Here is a 21,645-nt window from a genome sequence, read left to right on the forward strand (position 1 = left end):
GGGGCTGATAGGACATCATTACTCCGAGTATATGAAGCTCTGATTCTATCTCGTATAGACTACAGTTGTTTAGCATATGGCTCTACCAGCAATACTGCTTTGAAGAAACTTGATACAATCCATCATTCTGCTCTAAGGATTTGCTCTGGAGCTTTCCGCACATCCCCAGTGCAAAGCTTATATGTAATGTGCCATCAACTTCCATTATCTCTGCGTCGGCAGAAATTGTCATTGCAATATTATTTTAAAATTTCATCCACACCAAAGCATCCTTTAATTTCCACCACTCTCAGTCAATTTTTAGAGCGAATTTATAATGCTCGTCCAACAGCTATCCGTCCATTTTATGAACGCATGAAATCCTTCATTTCAGACACACAACTTTCTGAAGTGAGCATATTGTCTATTGACCGTTTCTGCTTTCCTCCCTGGAATACACCATGCATTTCTCATATAAACCCATTCATTGGTTTCAAAAAATCTCATATTGATGCACACTCGCTTCAGCGAATATTCCTTGAGCATCGTGCCCAGTATAACAATTATAAAGCAATCTTTACGGATGGTTCGAAAACGATGAATCATGTTGGTTTCGGTGTTATTTTAGATAACACTCCTTATAATTATACTCTCCCCAAATACTGCTCAGTGTATACGGCAGAAGCAACTGCTATTTTATGTGCACTGCAAAATATTTCTTCATCTGACTGTCGTAAATTTTGCTTATACACGGACAACATGAGCGTTTTGCAACAATTACAAAATTTTGATTATTCTTGTCATCCAATTGTTGCACAAATCACGGAGCAAGAATCAATACTGGCTAACAGAGACTTTGAAATAATTTTCTGCTGGGTACCGAGTCACGTTGGAATCCATGGCAATGAGCTTGCAGATCTAGCTGCAAAATCAGCTTCAGAACCTTTCAATTTCCGTGTTCCCTTTTGTGATGTATCAAGTTATATCAAACGATACATCAATGAAAAGTGGCAAGAAGTTTGGGACACACAGGTTGATAACAAACTACATGGTATTCAACCAAAAATAAATATGTGGTCAGTTTTACCAAACCGATGCGCAGATGTAAAATTAATTCGTCTACGAATCGGACACACAAGGTATACGCATAGACATTTGCTGTTTGGTGAACGAGCCCCTCATTGTACGAACTGTGGAGTGATCAATTCCATTGCACATATTCTTACTCAATGTCCTAATTTTACTTCAGATCGTTTAACTCACTTTCATTCGCCTATTTTAAATTTACAGGACCTGGTTGGTGAGAAACCTCACTCAAAACTTTTTGACTTTTTAAAAGCCATTGGTTTCTTTCATAGCATTTAAAATTTGAGTTTTATTTTTATTCTTGCGCCAAATCATTATAAATCATAGACCTTCTAAACTTTTGACGTTTTACAATGTACCCTTGTTTTATTGACACATTTTACACTTTTATGATGGAACTATTTAAATATCCTTGTGGGTGGCTCAGCTTGTCCTAAATTGGACCTTGTGCCAGAAAACCTTAATTATACCATACCATACCATTTTGAAATACAAAGAGAAAGCAGAAAAGCAAAAACTACATTTTAATTCTCAGACTAACCTGCCCTACAACAGCGATTTTACGTTTTTAGAGTTCCAATCGTGCCTTGCCATTGTCCACGATTCTTCTCCCGGTCCTGACAACATTAGTTACAGTATGATCAAAAACTTAACAACAGAGTCGAAAAAAAGCTTATTATATCTTTATAACCGTATCTGGAGAGAACAATATTTTCCTTCTTTTTGGCAACAAGCTATAATAATTCCTTTGTTAAAACCAGGCAAAGATCCAACTAATCCATCAAATTATCGACCCATTGCTTTGACCTGTTGTCTTTGCAAATTGTTAGAAAAAATGATAAATCGGAGGCTAATTTTTTATCTGGAGACAAATAATTTACTTCACCCTTCGCAGAGTGGATTTCGAAGAGGACGAAGCACTCTCGATAATCTTCTTGCTCTCGAATCCGACATTCGCCTAGCTTTTTTACAAAGAAAGCACTTAGTTGCCATTTTTTTCGACATCGAAAAGGCATACGACCGAACTTGGAGATATGGAATTTTAAAAGATTTATATGATCTGGGACTAAGAGGAAATCTTCCTATTTTTATTCGAAATTTTTTAAAGCTTAGAAAATTCCGTGTTAAGGTGGAATCTGAACTTTCAGATTCTTTTGTACAAGAGGAAGGTGTTCCCCAAGGCAGCGTTTTAAGCGTCACTCTTTTTATTTTAAAAATAAATAACATTTTAAAATTACTTCCAATGTCTGTGAAGGGCTTTTTATATGTTGACGACCTGTATATCTCTTGTACAGGGATGCATATGAATTTTATACAAAGACAATTGCAGATCGCAATAAATAATATTACCCAATGGACGAACACTAATGGTTTTACCATCTCAACATTGAAAACGGCTGGTGTGCACTTCTGTCGGAAACGTAACCTTCATTTTGATCCTGATCTGAAACTGTATGATCAGCCAGTACCATTTTTAAATGAAATTCGATTTCTGGGCATTATCTTTGATAAAAAACTCACCTTTCAGTCGCATATAAAACTTTTACGTAAAAAGTGTGAAAACTCTTTAAACATTTTAAAAGTCTTATCAACTACAGCATGGGGAGCCGACAGAAATTCTATGTTGAAAATATACAAGGCCGTTGTACTTTCCAAGCTGGATTATGGATCCTCAATATACGGTTCTGCTAGGAAAAGCATTTTGCAAAAACTGGATCCTATTCACCACATAGCTCTCCGTCTTTGTTCAGGTGCTTTCAGGACATCCCCTGTTAAAAGCTTGTATGTTGAAACCTGTGAACCAGCCCTTGAATTAAGAAGACAATTTTCATCTCTTAATTATTATTTTAAAATTCAGTCGAACATTAATCATCCATTTTATGATTTTAAACTTCGCCCCTTTTTAGTTCGCTTGCAAGATGCGCGAAAATCATTCATACCTGTCTTTTTTACGAGAGTTCATAATATTCTTTTAGACCTTAATGTACTGTATCTACATGCAGCTTCTCATCCAGAAAATACTTTTCCACCTTGGAAAATTCCTGAAGTACAATATTTAAATCCTTTTGAAACTTTTATCAAGTCTGATACAGCAAATATCATCTTTCAAAAAATTTTCTTAGAACACAGACAACAATATCAAAATTTTATTCCAGTTTTTACAGACGGGTCAAAATCAGCTGCTCATGTCTCTTTTGCTGTTGTTTTCCCTCACACAGTTTCTTCGTTTAAACTTCACCCCTCCTGTTCAGTTTTTACTGCAGAAATAAGTGCTCTTTTATATGCTTTAGAAGAAATTTCTAATAGCCGGGACAAAAACTTTATCATCTATACGGATTCTCTGAGTGTTTTAAATTCTCTAAAATCATGTAATCCTCATCCTTTGGTATTAAAAATCTTAGATTCTTTATAAACTAAGTTCTCGTAATTACACTATTTTATTCTGTTGGGTACCATCCCATGTTGGAATTTTGGGCAATGAAGAGGCAGATAAGGCTGCCAAATTGGCGAATACTTCAATGGCTACTAATATTCCTGTGAACGACATAAAGAAATATATTAAAAAGCTTCTATATTCTAATTGGCAAAGACAGTGGGATCTGGAAACAAGCAACAAACTTCATGTTATCAAACCCCATGTGCAACCCTGGCCCTCATTAGCGAACAGAAAAGCGGATACTGTCTTAACGCGATTACGAATTGGACACACTCGATTCACTCATATTCATTTGTTGTTAGGTGAACAACCACCACTGTGTTCACGATGCCATTGTCAAATGTCTGTTCAACATATTTTGTCAGAATGCCCGAATTTCAATGCTCAGCGTTTACAGTTTTTTCAAAAGTCCTGCCCTTCATTATCTTCCTTGCTTGATAAGACACCTCATGTCCAAATTTTTACTTTTTTAAAGTCCATAAAGTTTTATCCGTTGATTTAAATCTTGTATAATTTTTAGCCTCTCATATTCCATTCGATTACTGTTTTAAATGATATAATTTTACCTATTGTTTGGCGCAGTATGGTCAAAATCATGGCTCTTGCGGTATAAAACCTCAAACAAACAAACAAACAAACAAACAAACAAAGCATGAGCGCACTGGAGACACTGTCGCATTACCACAATCGGATACATCCGATTGCCATTAAAATTTTGTTCACTTTGCGACTGCTTCAGAAAGATGGATTTCAAGTCATTTTCTGTTGGGTTCCGAGTCATGTCGGCATCTTGGGAAATGAGAAGGCAGACATGGCTGCAAAATCTGCATTGGCTTCTTTGAGCATAGACCTCCCCTTTTATGATATTAAAAGGTCCATTGCCCATCACTTCTCTTCTACCTGGCAAAAGTCATGGGATCGGCAGACCGAAAATAAATTACATTTTATTAAATCGGATATTGTTCCTTGGCCTGTTCATCCTATACGTGAGATGGATGTTAAATTGACACGTCTCCGTATAGGGCATACGCGCTTTACTCACAAACATCTCATATTTGGGGAAAATGCGCCTATGTGCAATAGATGTAAAGTTAATTTTACTATTCGGCATATCTTAATTGAATGTCCCGTCTTTAATTCATACCGTGCTCGTTTTTTTACCTTGTCTTTAACATTGCAGGACTTAGTGGGTGAAAGATACCACCCAAATATTTTTAAATTCTTACGAGCTACTGGCTTTTTAACTTGTATTTAGACTTTTTAATCATTCTTTTTTGCGTTGAACATTCCGTTTTGTGTATTTGTACGTTCCATCACTGTAACAAAATCTCATGAATCATAGTTTTTAAATTTTAAGATGTTAAAACTATTTTTACACCATTTTTTTGGGTGAAATTTTCTTTATATGTCTGTGTTAACTAAATAAATGGGTGTTTTTTTTTAACAAATTTTATACTTTTACCATTTGATTGGCGCAGTATAGCCAAATATGGCTCTTGCGCCAGTAAAACACACAAAACCAAACCAAACCATCCCGTATAGATTACGGTTGCATGATATATGGTTCTGCACGCCCTTCTGTTTTGCGCAGGCTTGATACGGTGCATCATTCTGCCCTGAGAATTTGCTCTGGTGCTTTCCGCACATCACCTGTAGAAAGCTTATATGTCATCTGCAATCAAATGCCTCTAGATCTGCGACGTCGGAAATTAATTGCACAATATTATTTCCGAGTGCAGTCCATTCCGAAACACCCTGTTAGGCAGTTGTCTCTACCAGTTGGTCTTCGTAGACTATACGATGCACGCCCCTCTCACATTCTTCCCTATTGTGAGAGAGTAAAAATTCTGCTGAATGATTCGGGACTCCATGAGACTACAATTCAACCTATTAATTACTTTTCTTTCCCACCTTGGGATACTCCAAATTTCTCATTCTTGAACCCGTTTACGGGATTTGACAAATCCACAACAGCACCTATTATCTTTCAGAAGCTCTTTCAAGATCATCGCAGCCAGTATTATTCGTACACAGAAGTATTCACTGATGGGTCAAAATCTAATAGTCATGTCGGTAGTGGTGTTGTTTTACCTACTCAGACATATAGCTACAGTTTGCCCACATCATTCTCTGTTTTGATTGCTGAATTGGTTGCAATAACACATGCCCTTGAAGTGATTTCAACTTCTTATACACGCACCTTTTGCATCTACACTGACAGCAAGAGTGCTTTGGAATCTCTTTCCAATTTCAGTTATTTGATGCATCCGGTTGCTTTGGAAATCCTGGTTTTTCTTCAGTCCCTTGAAAATAAAGAGTTCGAAATTCTATTCTGCTGGGTTCCGAGCCATGTCGGAATACCTGGAAATGAAATGGCAGATGCTGCAGCAAAATCCTCAAGCACTTTTCATGAACGAGCGCTTCCTCATGGCGATGCAAAGACATGTTTTGCTCGGCACGTTCACATGTTGTGGCAACGATCTTGGGATCAGCAGATTTCTAACAAGCTGCATTCTCTCCAACCAATGATTCGCTTATGGCCTACCATTCCAGTGCGTGGGCTTGATGTAAAATTGGTTCGGCTCCGCATTGGTCATACACGATTCAGCCATAAACACCTTTTATTTGGTGAACCATGTCCAAAATGCACGACATCCCATACAGTTTTAAGTGTACGTCATGTTTTAATAGATTGTCCTGCTTTTAATAATCAACGGTTACGATTTTTTAATGCAGTGTCTATAGACATGCTTGAACTACTGGGTGAGAAACCTCACTCTAACATTTTTAAATTTCTGCAGACCATTGGTTTGATGCATTTTATTTAAGTTTTGTCCAATTTGGAATCTTTTTCGTGTGTCAGTAATTTATGAACTTTTACTTTTTTCATGGATGTTTTTTAAATACCGTTTTAATGTATCGGCTTGCGATTGGAATTTTTAACCTTGCCTAGTTTTTTTAATCGGAATAACCTCTTTAAATATCTTTGAAATGCTTCTTACCATTTGATTGGCGCAGCATGGCCAGATATGGCTTTTGCGCCATAAAACCTAAATAACCAACCAATTGGCGACTACTTCAATAGCTACTAATATTCCTGTGAACGACATAAAGAAACATATTAAAAAGCTTCTATATTCTAATTGGCAAAGACAGTGGGACCTGGAGACAAACAACAAACTTCATGTTATCAAACCCCAGGTGCAACCCTGGCCCTCATTAGCGAACAGAAAAGCGGATACTATCTTAACACGTTTACGAATTGGACACACTCGATTCACCCATATTCATTTGCTGTTAGGTGAACAACCACCACTGTGTTCGCGATGCCATTGTCAAATGTCTGTACAACATATTTTGTCAGAATGTCCAAATTTCAATACCCAGCGTTTACAGTTTTTTCAAAAGTCTTGTCCTTCATTATCTTTCCTGCTTGATAAGACACCTCATGTCCAAATTTTTGCTTTTTTAAAGTCTATAAAGTTTTATCCATTGATTTAAATCTTGTTTACTTTTTAGCGTCTCATATTCTCTTCGATTACTGTTTTAAATGATATAATTTTATCTATTGTTTGGCGCAGTATGGTCAAAATCATGGCTCTTGCGCCATAAAACCTCAAACAAACTCAAACTCACGTTTACACTATTTTAAAACAGACGTTTTAGACTTGAAAGACTTAGTGGGTGAAAGACCCCACCCAAATTTGTTTCTTTTCCTGAGAAATATAGGTATCTTGCCTCTAATTTAGGTTTTAATCAATGTTTTACTTTTTTTGAGATTTTACCTGTTTTTAACGCTTTGTAACAGTATGGCTTCATTCGATTTTTTAAAGAAAAGCTGCAACATTATTTAAAATCTTCGATTAATATTAATTTATATTACTTATTTTTGTATTTTTAAATTGTTTCATACATTAACCGTGTGTTTGGCGCAGCATAGCCGACACCGGCTTTTGTGCCATAAAACGCCAAAATCCAATCCTCGTACAGCCTTTGCAAATTGGAAACATATTATGGAACTCTATCAGATAGATTCAAAAGAAGTAAGAAAAAAAAATCATTTTTTTTAAACACATTTTATTAATGCGCCTAAAAAGCAAAGTTTTTTCTTTTTCTTTCTCTTGCAGCTTTTATTGGTTTTTTAATTTTTACAATTTTAACAATTTATAATATTTACACAAACTAAAACTTAAAGTTATGTATTATAATCAGTATTAAATATTAAATCTTTTTATAATGAATATGTTGTATTAAAACATTGATGCCTATGTTTAATATTTTCTTATATATTAATTGTATTTTTTTTGTTTTAGGAATTCAGTGCCTGCAGAAAGTTGACAAAGAATCACATTGTAGTATCAGGACTTAAGATGAATGTGAAACTTGCAGCTCAGGTAAAACTCATTTTTACTCGTTGAATACTTTTTCTATTTACTGTAGTTTTATAATTTCAGTTTTTAACTGAAGTATTCAAGCATCTACTGATGAACCATTTCATTTTTATTCTTTACTCTTTTAGGTTCTGAGTCATACGGTTGCGTTAAGTCTATATGCCGCCGTCCAGAAAATTGAAAGTAATGCAATTGATACAGCGAATCATAACGAAAATGGTTGTACTGTTTGACACTGTAAATTGTAAGATTTTGAAACATTAAAAAAAAGGAACTATGTGCAATCACAAAAGATAGATGCCACATAAAGATTTGGAAAGAAACTAAATCCTGTATTAAAACATCGGAAATACTCTCAAGTAAAGAAAAAATAATTGTTGCTCCATGTAAAAATGGGCGGATTTTAACAATAAATGCACTCCTGGGAATTTCTGAAAAATAGTAAATTCATATTAAATAATCGATTTAGCCAAGACGTGGCAGAAAATACATTTGCATTTTATAAAGTGCAGAGGAGGATTTAGGGAGAACCCAAATACATACGAATTTAGGCACACTATTCCAAAAGTTATCATAACAAAATTTTGAGACACTTGAGGGGGAAAAATTACCAAGATGATTATGCAAATTCGCTTATAGATTTCAGTACATTAAATAAAAAAGAGTTATTTGAAGTTATTAATTCTGAAAATGTTCAAAAGAAAGTGTTCCAGAAGATGTGGATACCTTAATCTTAACAACCATAAATAATGTTGAAGAAAATTTGTTATGTTATGCTTCTGGTTATTTTGTTATAAAATATTTGTCATCTGATCATTGTTTGACATGTCAAAAAATTGCAAACTGATAAAGATAAAAATCTTAGATAATCACACATTTTTATTAGATTTGAAATATGATTGTTAAATCTGACCAGTAAATGATGTATTTCAATATTTTGTAAAATTACATGAATGTTTCGTGACGAACTTCCATTTATTTAAAAAAAAAGAATGTATAAGTAAAAAATTTGCTGGTGTTTTTGTTCAAAATAAATATGTACTTTTTTGATACAAAATGCATAGAGGAAGTGCAAGTATTTTTTTATTTCTTCTTTTGTTAGGATGATGATATAACAAAGTAAAAGTGATGAACAATGATTTAAAACCCAATTTTAATTATAAAAAAAGGCGAAATATTTGTGACTTGTTTTTTGGAATATTCCTTATTTTTAATATTTTACTATGTGTGCTCAATAAATTTGTTTTATAATAAAATGTCAGACTTATAACATCTTGGTGCAAAAGCTATATAACATTTTTTCCCCTATTATTAAAAAAATGACAATTAATTTTACAACTGAATTTTCTTTACCCTAACTACATTCTATAAATTTTTATTTCTTTAAAAAAAGCATGAAAAATTAGAAAAAAAAATTGAATTTAGTACCTTAATATATTCTGAGCAGATAGTACAAAGTTAAATTAATCTCCCTAAAAAATAATTTCCTGGAGTTAATTTGTTAAAAATGATATTTGAATTTTTTTCTTTTTTTTTGAGAAAATAATAAAAAGGAATTAATTTGAAAAATACTTTATAATTCTTAAAAAATTTATGCTCGTATTGTAAAATATTCATACTGTACAAAAGGGGTAATTATTTTCTGTTCATATATAAAAAATGAATATGATTTTATTTAAAATAAATTTAATACTTTTTAAATAAAATTTCCACATGCATTAAACTAATGGTTTCCTACAAAAAGTAAATCTCAAAATAGTGAGGGAAGGATGCTGGATTGGAATTTTTTTGATAATAGTCATGGAATGGATTATTCACACGATGAATGAGGAGCAAAACTAGCTAAGATTTCGATCCGTCGATATCTAAAAATAAAGAACAAAATCTACTCCAATCTATTGTAAAAAGCCGAAAGTCTCTTTACATTGATGACTTAATAGTCATTTTCAATTAACAATGCATAAAAAAATACTTCTGCTTCTAAATTGTCGAAACATGATAAAAATTAAAAAAAATAATAATGATAGTAATTGCAAAAACTTTTTACATCGTTGTCATGGAGACAGATATACTCTCCTGCCGTGATGACGTAGTCTGGTTAGTTCAATTGTGGGAGTTTGGTGGCGCTACTGTCTATGGAAAGGGCATTGTTAAAAAAGTTGCCATTAGCGTCTATGAGACTGAGACCTCTGTTTCTCCTTCTCTGTGGTCTAAAATTTAATTTATTGAACTAGTTCTCTTCTAGCCTCTTCGTCCAGAATTTTAGCTATCCCTTCCACTAAACTAATAATTCGGAATATAATATGCATTTGAAAGGCTTCACTTATTAATTGATAAGAGTTTGATACCATTTTGTGCCTTCATACCAGAAATGACAACCTGATTTCATTTCAATTTGGGATTAACAGGAATGGAACATCCGTGCCCCGAAGGCTGACACCGACTTGCTAGAACCATCTTTTCCTTCACCATCTAATTGCTTATTCTTTAATGTAATTTAGGGAGCGACCTTCATATCAGAATACGTGATTGCATTAAATTTATAATAAAGTAATATTTTATTTAGCATATATAGTGCTATAATAATTAAGGAGGAAATGTAAAGCAGCTAGCTTATTTATTTATCATGTTATATTTATTATAACATATTAAAATACTATGAAACTAATATGCTTGTGCCAAAATAAGTTTACAATCATAAATATCATATAAAGGGTTTTCAAAACCTTGATAGTTTAGTTAGGAGAGGGCAGACTACAAATAGTGTAGTAAAAATGATCAGGTAATAAATATATGAAACTAAATATGCAGAGAATTTTCTGATTCCTTCCCAGAAACGCACTGCAGGTTATTTTGCGAATGCAATTACTGTGATAAATTTGATTCAGTTTGAAAGGGCGAATAATATAGTAAAGGAAAGAAGAAAAAAAACTCGCCCGAATTCGTAGATGGCAGTATAGATGAAAGGTGTGCGTGGAAATGGGAAAATGTTTATTTCCTTGCAACTCCCTTATTTTTGAAATTAAAAAAAAAATTGATAAAATTTTTTTATCACAATAACAATTTTTGAATTGAAAATATTTCAATAGTTGCCTTTTCTTAAGACTGTTGTTCGCGCCAATAAATCAGCATAACGCTCCACCAACTCATTTTCTAGCGCCGTCAAGTGGCCAAATGATATAACCTTTTAGTTAACCAACTGTGAGTGTTGAAACTAAAGCAATGGTGATACAGTCCCAATATTTTGTGTTTGATTTATATGTGATTGTGTTTTTAAAAAACTGAGCTATTATGGGCTAAAACAATTGTAAAGGTGCTTTCGTAAGTGAAAGCATTGGGAAAAGCTGTTAACTGAGATCTTGTTTAAGAGGGGTATTTTAGCAGCGTTGGTGGATTATATCATTAAGTATTCTTGAAATGAATACTGAAACATCAATATTGATGCGAAAATGGTTTAAATGTTTCTAAATGTACTTTTAAACTAAAAGAATTTGACATTAACTATTGTGGGTCAAATACTGAAAATCAAAGTTAAAAAAAGCTTAATAATTAAGGAGTTTTGTTTTTAAATGTTTATATTGTATTATATATACATATATATTTTCATTCAATTAGTTGAAATTGAATAAAATAGATTTAAAAAATGCGTTGCTTCTATCAATTGGAAAACTAGAAGAATTGGGTGGGGTTATGAGACGTTACACATGTGATGCAGAAATTCAAATTTGGCTTCTTTCTCAAGTTGCTTTTATGCTATTTTATGAACAGTCGGTCCAGAAATCATTATTCGAAACCTTATATTTTAAGAGATTATTTCAAAGTAATAACTGACATCCACTCAGTTTTTGAAAACCATGGTCTGTTAATAGTTACAAGGATCGACATCTATATTTACGAAAAAACACGATCGACATCTAAATTTTTTTAAATTCTGCCCTATTTCAGGGAAAATAAAATTCTTCTTTCCCAAGAAATGTTTTTTGGAAAGATGAATATCGCTTTAATCGAGATTTAAAAATTAATGCTTCTATCACTTTTAAAAAGCTCGTCGTCAGTGATAATTTTCTATAAATATGTGGCGTGGCATTTTTAGAAAATCTTTAGTTGCTTACATTCCATACAATACTCTGCTAAATGATGGATGATATATTGAGTCCATTATTTATTGTCATTATGTTTAATTTTTATACGTGAATTGCGCTTTGTTAGTAAAACTCATTCTGGATTTTTTTTTTTTTGATGAATTTAAAAATGATGAACGCAAGGGCATATGCAGAAGTATTGCTGAAAGAATGAATATTTGCATAGCTGCTAGTAATGTTAATTTGGAAGAATTTTTTAGAGACTTTAATTATTCTATTATCTGACCATTTTGTGCTTTAAATTCAATGAAAATGCGCAATTATTTTCTAATTTTCTCTATAATAAACTTTTATGACATGTATAGATTAAAAAACGGATGACTTGCTGACACTGGTCATAGTTATGAAAAGACTTTCCTAAAAATTTGTCTTTTAACATCTCAGTAAATATTGCCAGTCGATTCATAAAACTTTGTATCTTAAGATTGCAAGAAAAGTATTTTACTTACTAATACCTTTTTGCTACAAAGTTCATATAAAAATTTAATTTATTAGCTTTTTACTAGGTCCGTCTACAGAAGTCATTTTTTTTATGAAATTATTTGATGAAACTTTGCTATTGACGTATATGCCCAAATGCAATAATTAAGAAATTAAATCCTTGTTCCACTTTTTTCGGAACACACTGAATAAAATTGGCATTCATTTCAAGCAGATTTTAAGATGATACAAATTTCTGTTCACCATTTATATGATTGAATGTGTGGCTTTCGAGAAGTGAAGTGATCAGTGAAAAAGAAATACTCAGTTTCACTTTACATATTGATACGCAGCTGAAGGGTTAAACTAGGCACCAGAAGTACATTTAGAAGTTTAAATGCTAAGCCATAATAATAAAGTTTCCAAAAAAAGTTCATGCAGATAAACAGCTACGTTCATTAAACACTTAAATGCAATTAGAATTTATGCTTTAAATTTTTCTACTTCAGGCTGAACTCAATTAATGGGGCATTAGAGGACAGTTTTTAGCTATCTGTCTACGTTTAAAAGGCAGTTTTTGGTCAAAATTCTTACATTTTTTTTATTTAAAACCCATTTATTTGTGTTTCCAAAGCTGTGTTTGTTTTAAAGCTACGATAAACAAAAAGAGACATGTGATATTTTATAACCCAATGGAGATGAAACCGAAAGTTGGATGTTTTCCAATATTTTACCAAATACATGCCTCCCTGAATTATAAAATAAATATAATATATAAGAATATACTATAATATATTCTATCAGCAAGTTACGCGAATTAGAATACATTTTGAGTACTCTTTATGCTGAAAAGATTGGCAATGACATCTCCTTTGGAACATTGTTTATGTTTGCAAAGCCTTTTTAGTACAAAACAAATGAAAACTTTTATGAAATCCAAGTTTTTCAAAAAATTCATTTTAAAATTTAATAGCAAAAAATACCTTAAAAACTTATTTATATATTACCTTGAAATTTCCTATGTTTGTTACCTATAAGTGTTCCAAAGGCAATAAACAAGGGATATAAATTTAAACTGACTAGTTTTTCTTATGTTATGTTTTATGTCTAATGTTATTTTCAACAAAGAATTTTGTGAAAATTTCAATACCGAAATACTCGATTGGCCATAACTTTTTTGAAAATTCACATATTACTTAGATTCTAGTTCATCTCTTTCACCATAGCTGTAAATGTGTTGTGTAAGAAAATAATGTTTGTAGAATGTTTCGCTTTTGTGATAATTTTTACCCAAATTGACACATTTTACAGAATCTCAATTTGCAAAGAATTTCCCGATCCAGAAAATGAACTGAAATAGCCGATTAGAGGAATTTTTCAAAAATTTGTCTCCGTAGATAGACATATACTGTAAAGCTTCTAATAGTTCCAATTCTAATTCGTTGTAATAAGGTAAACGTTTCGAGATTTCACGAATTGAGGAAGAAAAATTACGAACTCCGAGAATTAAATTTTACTTTAACCCTTAAAAAACAGATTTTTTTAATCATGGTATATTAATATATTTTTAGAATTGAAATTGGCTTATGAAAAGCGATTTATTTAGCTTACGATATAAATGTAATTGGATTAATAAATTAATTTGGAATCAAGAAAAAAAAATCAATTCACACTAGTATGTGCGAAATAAGGAATTAAGGCATCTAAGTTTCTTTCCTATAGAAAAGTTTGTCATGACCCTAGAAAGAGTTAAAAATAAAAAGGTCCAGCGACAGAGCGGTTGGTAATTTCGGATTACAGAAATTTCATAGCCGGGAATTTTTAAATTATCTATAACTTCATACGCAATTTTTTAAAAATTTATATGTAAATATTTATATCAAGTATTTCATAACGGAAAAGTGCATAATATTTACATTCCTTTTTTGCTTTGTATTTTATAAATTTATTTCGAAAGGCTCAAAAAATTTTCACATATTCTTAACGTTTTATTCTAGTCGAACTAAATATTTTTCCTTTGCTCGCCCAGTTTTTAATATATATATATATATACATGTCCGTACTTCCGAGTTCAATTTTCCCTGACTTATTTAGTTTGCTCATTCTCTTTTTGTTGTTGCTCGTGACAATTTATTATCTCTTAATGTATTAAATAAGCTCCGTGTGTATTTTTTTTTTATCTTCATTTTTTAAAATCTAACAACTTTTTATTCACTTTCACATTGCTCAATTTAAAAAGATTCATTTATATTGAGCAGAGGTTTAAAATTCGGTACTGTGTCACATTTGTTATTCATATTATATTTCTCAAAATGAACCCCTCTCTCTGAAATTTTAAGCACATCAAATTTACCCTCCCTGATTGATTCTTGGACACATCCTATAAATATTCGGATCTTTTTGTTGGAGTTAACTGATGTTCTACATACAGTTCAGGCTTGAGTTGGCTCTCCTGATACAGGCATTTCCCTATTCCACAGGTTAATTTTTCTTTTAGATTCAAAATAGTCATACTAGATGAAACGATTTGTTTGAAGCAAATTCAGCATAACACAATAACAGTAAGAAAGCGAAATGAAAATAGCCGTATTTAAGCATTTCCTTATAAATTGATGCTTGTGCAATATTTTTTTTTCTGGCCCTGTTTAGATTATTATGGCAGTCGAGAAATTGGTATTTGCCACAACTGATTGTTAAGGCACAAACTCTTGCTAATTTGAAACCCTGTGTTGATTGCGAATAGAATATAGATTAGATATTAAAGTAGAGTGGCAAAATAATTTCATTTTATGATGTATTGAGATATGTTCCACTTCAGCTCTATTATATTATTTTCAGCCTTCTCGTACTGAAAGATTAACTTGGATTTTAAATTACTCTCTGAATCTATGAGTAAATTAGTATAAAAAAGGCATCTGTTCCGTGAGTATTTTTCCTTATTTTCATAATGCGCGTTTAGTCTAAATTATCATTTTAAAACTTATTTACAATGTATATCCAGGCGATAAGAAATGAAATATCGGGTTGGCAACTAAGTATATGCGGATTTTGTCAATAGATAGTTTTAGCACATTCTTTTGTTTTATCGACGTGTTCAAAGCATCTAATTTATATTGTTTGGACTTTCAATTTAGTCAAATAAAGTACATCGATTATTGATTTAGTTACGCTTTTATCCCAAGTTAGATATTACCATTTATTTTGCTCCATGCGGAACTCCTTAAACGGAAAAATTTATAATGACGCTCATGATGTAAAATCCCATTTAATTCCGTTCTGTGGTTGCAAAAATGGGAAGTTCTATGAACATGGAATTACGAAACTGCTTGAAAGGTGGAGAAAGGCCATCGATAAAGACGACAAGGCTTAAATGAATAAAGTTAAGTTTTAAAGCAAAATTTTTGAATTTCCTTTTTCATTTAAAATACGCAATCGCTTAGTTGCCAATCCAATATATATAAGGAATGTTTAGTTTTACGAAACTCCCAGCCTCGGGGCACAAAAGCTGAGAATGAAGTAAATCGATAAAATTTATAATTAAAGACCCGAGTGATAAATATAGCATTTATTTCGCTTTAGTACTAAAATGAAACGGGCACTTAATTTCAATTAATCCAGACATTGTGAAATCAAATCAAATAATGAAACATAAAAATGATTTAAGGTGTACATACACACTAGAAACTTATTTTTTAAATTTTAATAATCCAGTTTTTTCACAGTAGCTGATTAATATGTTTAAACTCACTTCAGTGAGAAAAAACCATATTGCACTAATTATCAATTAATTAAATAATATTTAATGGGCTAATTAGCATATTTTTTGCAACATGATATCTTAAATTCTAATTGGAAATTATGTCTAATATTAGTCTTCGTCTTGTCTGCCTCAATCAAGTTATAAAAATGTACAGTTTCTGTTTAATAAATTTTTCAACAACAATGAATAGAAAAAGCAAGATTTTTCTGTCATTTTAACTTTTAAATAGCTATTCAAAAATTATTTCTATAAATATAGCTTTGATTGAGGCACAAAACATCCTTTGTTTCATACAGATTATTTTGATATATAAATAACTGTATTTGGTTCATTTCTTATTGAGTTATGATTATTTGAATGAAGCAACATAGTGGAAAAATATCATTCTTCATAAAATGAGTTTTTAAAAAAAACTGTAACTAGAGATTTTAATAAAAGCCCCTCAAGAAAAATATTTAAAACTCGAGAAATATTTCGAATATTGAAAAATTTTGGTATCGGTTGAAAGCTAAAGCATCATAGAGCATTTTGAAGCATTAAAAAAGTATTCGATATTTTGAACGATTTTCGAAGTTTCAAGTGTGTACGTACGCCTTAAAAGAGGACAAATCTTATCAACATCAGCGCTGCAATTGAATTAAAAACTTCGGAGTTAGTTATAATGCGATCCATCACAAATGTATAAAAACGATTGGGATTGCGATTAAAGGGGGAAAAAATCAGGTTTAGATGACAAATCTCCATTTAAGTGAATGCGTCCGACGCTGCTCGGTCCGTTTTAAATTAAATAAACAACAACTGAAGGTGCACTATAATACTTAAACCTAACTTCAATTAAATATGATCTAACGATAGTATGGTTTGCTTAATATTAAAATGAACCACCTTTTAAACTAGCAATAAAAAAGAATTTTTAGCTGTTTAGTTAGTTAAATTTATAAATTCCCCTTAAATTAAGTATCTTTGCTTGGGGGGGGGGGGGTGCCGTAAAATTTTAATAAGGGAATTTGAAAGGAAACAATCCTTTGAATAGAGAAAAACATTAGATACGTTGTGCAAGAATAGTTGGAGGCAGAAAATGTTTACATGATACACTAGTCATTAACAGCGAATCTCTAATGTTTGCGTATGTAACGGGGAATAAAAGAACACAAAGAACGGGCTCGCATTGAAACCACACAGCAGTCGCATGCCGGCTCATAAAAACGGCGTCCGGATGCGAGAGATGTGGAGTCATGGGAGGCTTTGATTGGCCACCGAAATGTCTCCTTTTTCTTTTGTAGGAGAATAACGAAGTGTTTTTTCTTTCGAAATTTAAATACAATTAAAATCAATCTGATTTTGATAAAAATACATACAAACAATTTAAAAAGAGTAGGGGATATTCTATAAGTCCCAAGAGTATCGAATAAAATTCAAATGATTGAGTTCATAAAAAAGACCAAATTCTTCACAAAACATCCACAAAAGATGAAGAGAAAAAGTACGGAGTTTGTACATTGAAGAGTAATCATTTCTGCTAAAATTCCCGATTGCAGCTAAGGACAGTCCAGTCCATCGCTGAATGTCAGTTTTCTTTCCTTGGAAGTTTTATCACTCTGCAGTATCAACATGGCATACATGTCGCAAAAGTCAATATTCCCATCCGTCCAGTAACATGCTGGGAGAAGAGTATCCGCCTCGCGGGATATGGAAAAGAAGAAAAAAAAATTATATTAATAACAATACAATGCACAACAGTAAAACAATATCATAAAAGAAGACAATAATAAAAATCAGTAATGAATTTGCTTTAGATAGTTCAGCGTCTTCTGAAGTATCTTCTGTTTAATTCAGGAGCAACATTTTGCAATTCTTATAAAGGTAATAGTTATTAAAATATTCCAGTCATCAAAAAAAAAAAATCGAGATTGTGACGAATATCCACGTTTAATTTTCGAATTCGAAATACACAGTTCTGGCATTATGTTTGTATGCCTCTCCGTCTATGTTCAATAATTCAAAAATGCTTTGAGCTAGACGTATGAAATTTGGTATACTAGCTTCGCTCCAAATTTTCAGATTCTTATCAAATTTTGAGCTAAATTCGTTCGGCGGAAGTTGTCTGTCCGGCTTTGGAATATAAGTTAACACGATAAATAAGAAACGAAGACAGCTAGATCGATATAATTCGAGACACAGATTTCACTTTATGCTAGACGCACATCAAATTTTGAGCTAAATCAAATAAGGAGTTGAACGTCTAACGCTCAGTAACGCGATATTTCAGACGCCTGTAGCCGGGATTACTCAAAAATACAATGCTTTAAAAGTAGTTACAAAACCACATATCATTTTTGATATAAGTGTAATTCTGCGTCAAATATTCGTTTCAGTTACTCGGGAATAACGTGTCTAAAGTACAAATTCGATTTCTGGATAATATTCACCATTTGCCAGGTATTCATCGACAAAACATACCCCAAGGTTCACACGATTGATTCAGTAAAAATGCTGAAGTCACGCGAAAGGTTGATTTTTCTTAACTATTGTACGCCAATGCCAGGCAAGGCATTCTTTGAAATCGCACCTTTATTAGAGTATACGAGAAAGTTTTGGGGTGACTACACCCGCCGGTCTTTATGCAGCATCCATTTCTGGTTTTAATTAGGATTGGCCAAGTGCATTTCTTACATTATCTATTAGCTATTAGTAAAAAGATATTCATTTAAAGAAATGAATGTAATCGCTAAACATGAATCAGAATTTCATTAACAGTAGCAGGTGTAGCCGAATCGTAAATTTTGTCGAGTCAATTATATCGCAAGCTAGAAATCGATATCCGCCGGATAGAACTGCTATCTGCTTTTGCCAAAAAATACATGTCTTCGCTGTCTCATCTCGTATTAAAAATTGAGGAAAATAAAGAATCAATGTTAAAAAAAAAAAAAAAAAAAAAAAAAAATTCACTGAAAGGCAGGGGTGGATTCAATCATTTGCTGATCCGAGGCATTACATATTACGTTGTCCCTCCTTTAATAAATGGACCCATTTGATTTCATATTTCAACAGTTATTTGAATTAAACAGCTTATTAATGTTTCAGTTTATTTTATATTATTTCCACAATTCTGTGAATATGTGTATGCATTTACAAACTTATAAGCAATATTTTCATCGTACATGCTCATTGCGTTCAATTTTAATATTATGCTTTATATAAAAAAAATCTTGATGTTCATGATTTTTTCAATTAAATTTTCTTAATCAGTTAAATGCCATGTAGCCCATATTTGAATGATAGCAAAAGTTGCCATTTTCAGAATTAGATGCTTATGAAACGCACTTGTGTTCAGTTTATACCTCCTTGCATTATCCATAATGTGAATCGCCCGTGATTCACATCTATTATTTAATAAATTCGAACTCGAGATTTTGACGAATCTCAACGTTTTAGACGTTCCTGAGTTTGATAAACATATTTCTGGAAAGCGTCCGTCTGTCTGTGACAAAGATAACTAAAAACCGATTTGAAATAGATAGATGAAATTTGGTATATGATCATTACACCAAATTTGTAAATTCCTGTCAAATTTTAAGCAGAGGAACTCTGCCGGATCATGGAATATAATTTACATGAATGCTCGAATTTAAGTTATCGCACTAACTACAAAACAAAGAAAACTTAGATGAATGAAATTCGGTGCACATATTCAATAATTATACTGTTGATGCCTGTCAAATATTGAGCTAAATCCAAATATGAAATGAACGTTTACCGGTCTATAATTTCAAACCATTAAACGTAATATAAAATGCAATGATTTAAATATATCAAATTCGAATTTCGGATACTATTAACCGCAATCCAGGGATTCATCACCAAATAAATAGAATGACAACAATGACACGACAGATTCAGTAAAAATACTGAGCTCAAGTCAGAAGTTAATATTTCGTGACTATCGTTCACCAATGCCTTCCAAGGCGCTGTCTAGGATAATCCCTTTATTAGAGTATATGGGAGAAAACTTTGGAGAGACCACACTCGCTGGTTTTGAAACCTAACTAATTGGACTAACCAAAATTTAATAGTATTCTAATATCTTAAAATTAATAAAATTTGTGTATATTTGACGATTAACTTAACATATTTACGATCGAAAATCTGCTTCTCCTCCCTTCCACCACCAAGAACCTGAATAACTGACTATTCACAAGTTTACTTACCTGGTGTTGCTATATTAATGTTCTATTTTAAAGCAACGCCAAGGTCATTTTGAGCCGTGGTCAATTGACGAGGATGACACCTTTGATAACACCCACTCTTCAAACTTCCACACCACACCCCGACGGATTTAGCGCGCACAAGACCTGCTAACACAACGATTCTTCGGTGGAATCTGGTTTCGAGGCTGAAACCCTCCGGCTCGGCAACCGAGATCTTACGACCAGGACACCGCGGCCCGCTTATTCGCAAATCCTCCTTTGTTTACATATGCTTGATTCTTGCGAAACACTGGTGTTGATAGAAATGACTCGAAATGAGTATTATAGGTTTCAAAAGTATTGTAATTAAATTACACAGTTTTAGTGTGAAATAACCTATATTCTGTATCCATTTCGCTTTGGGGCAGCAAAATTTTATCCGCAGTTATGATAATTAAATTGTAATGAATAACAGAGTCCTGAATACGATAAATGCAATTCGCTGCAACTGACTGAAAATGTAATTAATATTTCAACTGTTATAAAATTTTTTCACATAATGTTATTTTATTACATAATGCATTTTAATATTAACTCAGTCCGATATTAAAGGTGAAGACATTTTAATTTGTCTAATTTTATTTAAAAATGGAAAGTACTTCGCTCATTTTTAGGCAAAATGCGAAGAAATCCCAATTCTGCATCAAATATTTCTTACTAATTTAAAAATTCCACCCCCCCCCCTTCTGAATAAAATGAAGATTATAAAGCCTTCGCAATTTACTCCTGGCATAAATTGCTATCTGAATGTGTTTTTATATTGTATAACCTTAAAATGAAGCGCTGTAAAATAGAAAATATTCATTCGTTTAAACTTGTTTGAATTCACTTTAATAATATACCTAATCGACAATGGCAGAATCCATTTTTGAAGTATATTCTGAATGCTTTGGAATTTGGCCTTGGTAGAAATCAGTAAGTGAAAATTAAGAAATCTGGTGTGTTAGTTTGCTGTTTTTCTACGTTATAAAAAATAGTAAAATCTTTCAAAAATGGGGTGTTTTTTTTTTTTTTTTTAATCACCGTATAGAAATGCTTTTGTCAATCAAAATTGAACATTTTTTTACAAAATGAACTTTCTACTGCCAATTTTTAGCTCAGAGAAAAAACTCGAGTAATATAACCCGCTAGACCATACGCGCGTGAGTGAGTAAAATAAATAACTAAAATAATTCTGATTTTT

This window comes from Argiope bruennichi, chromosome 5 (genome assembly GCF_947563725.1).
Source record: "Argiope bruennichi chromosome 5, qqArgBrue1.1, whole genome shotgun sequence".
Classification (NCBI taxonomy): Eukaryota; Metazoa; Arthropoda; class Arachnida; order Araneae; family Araneidae; genus Argiope; species Argiope bruennichi.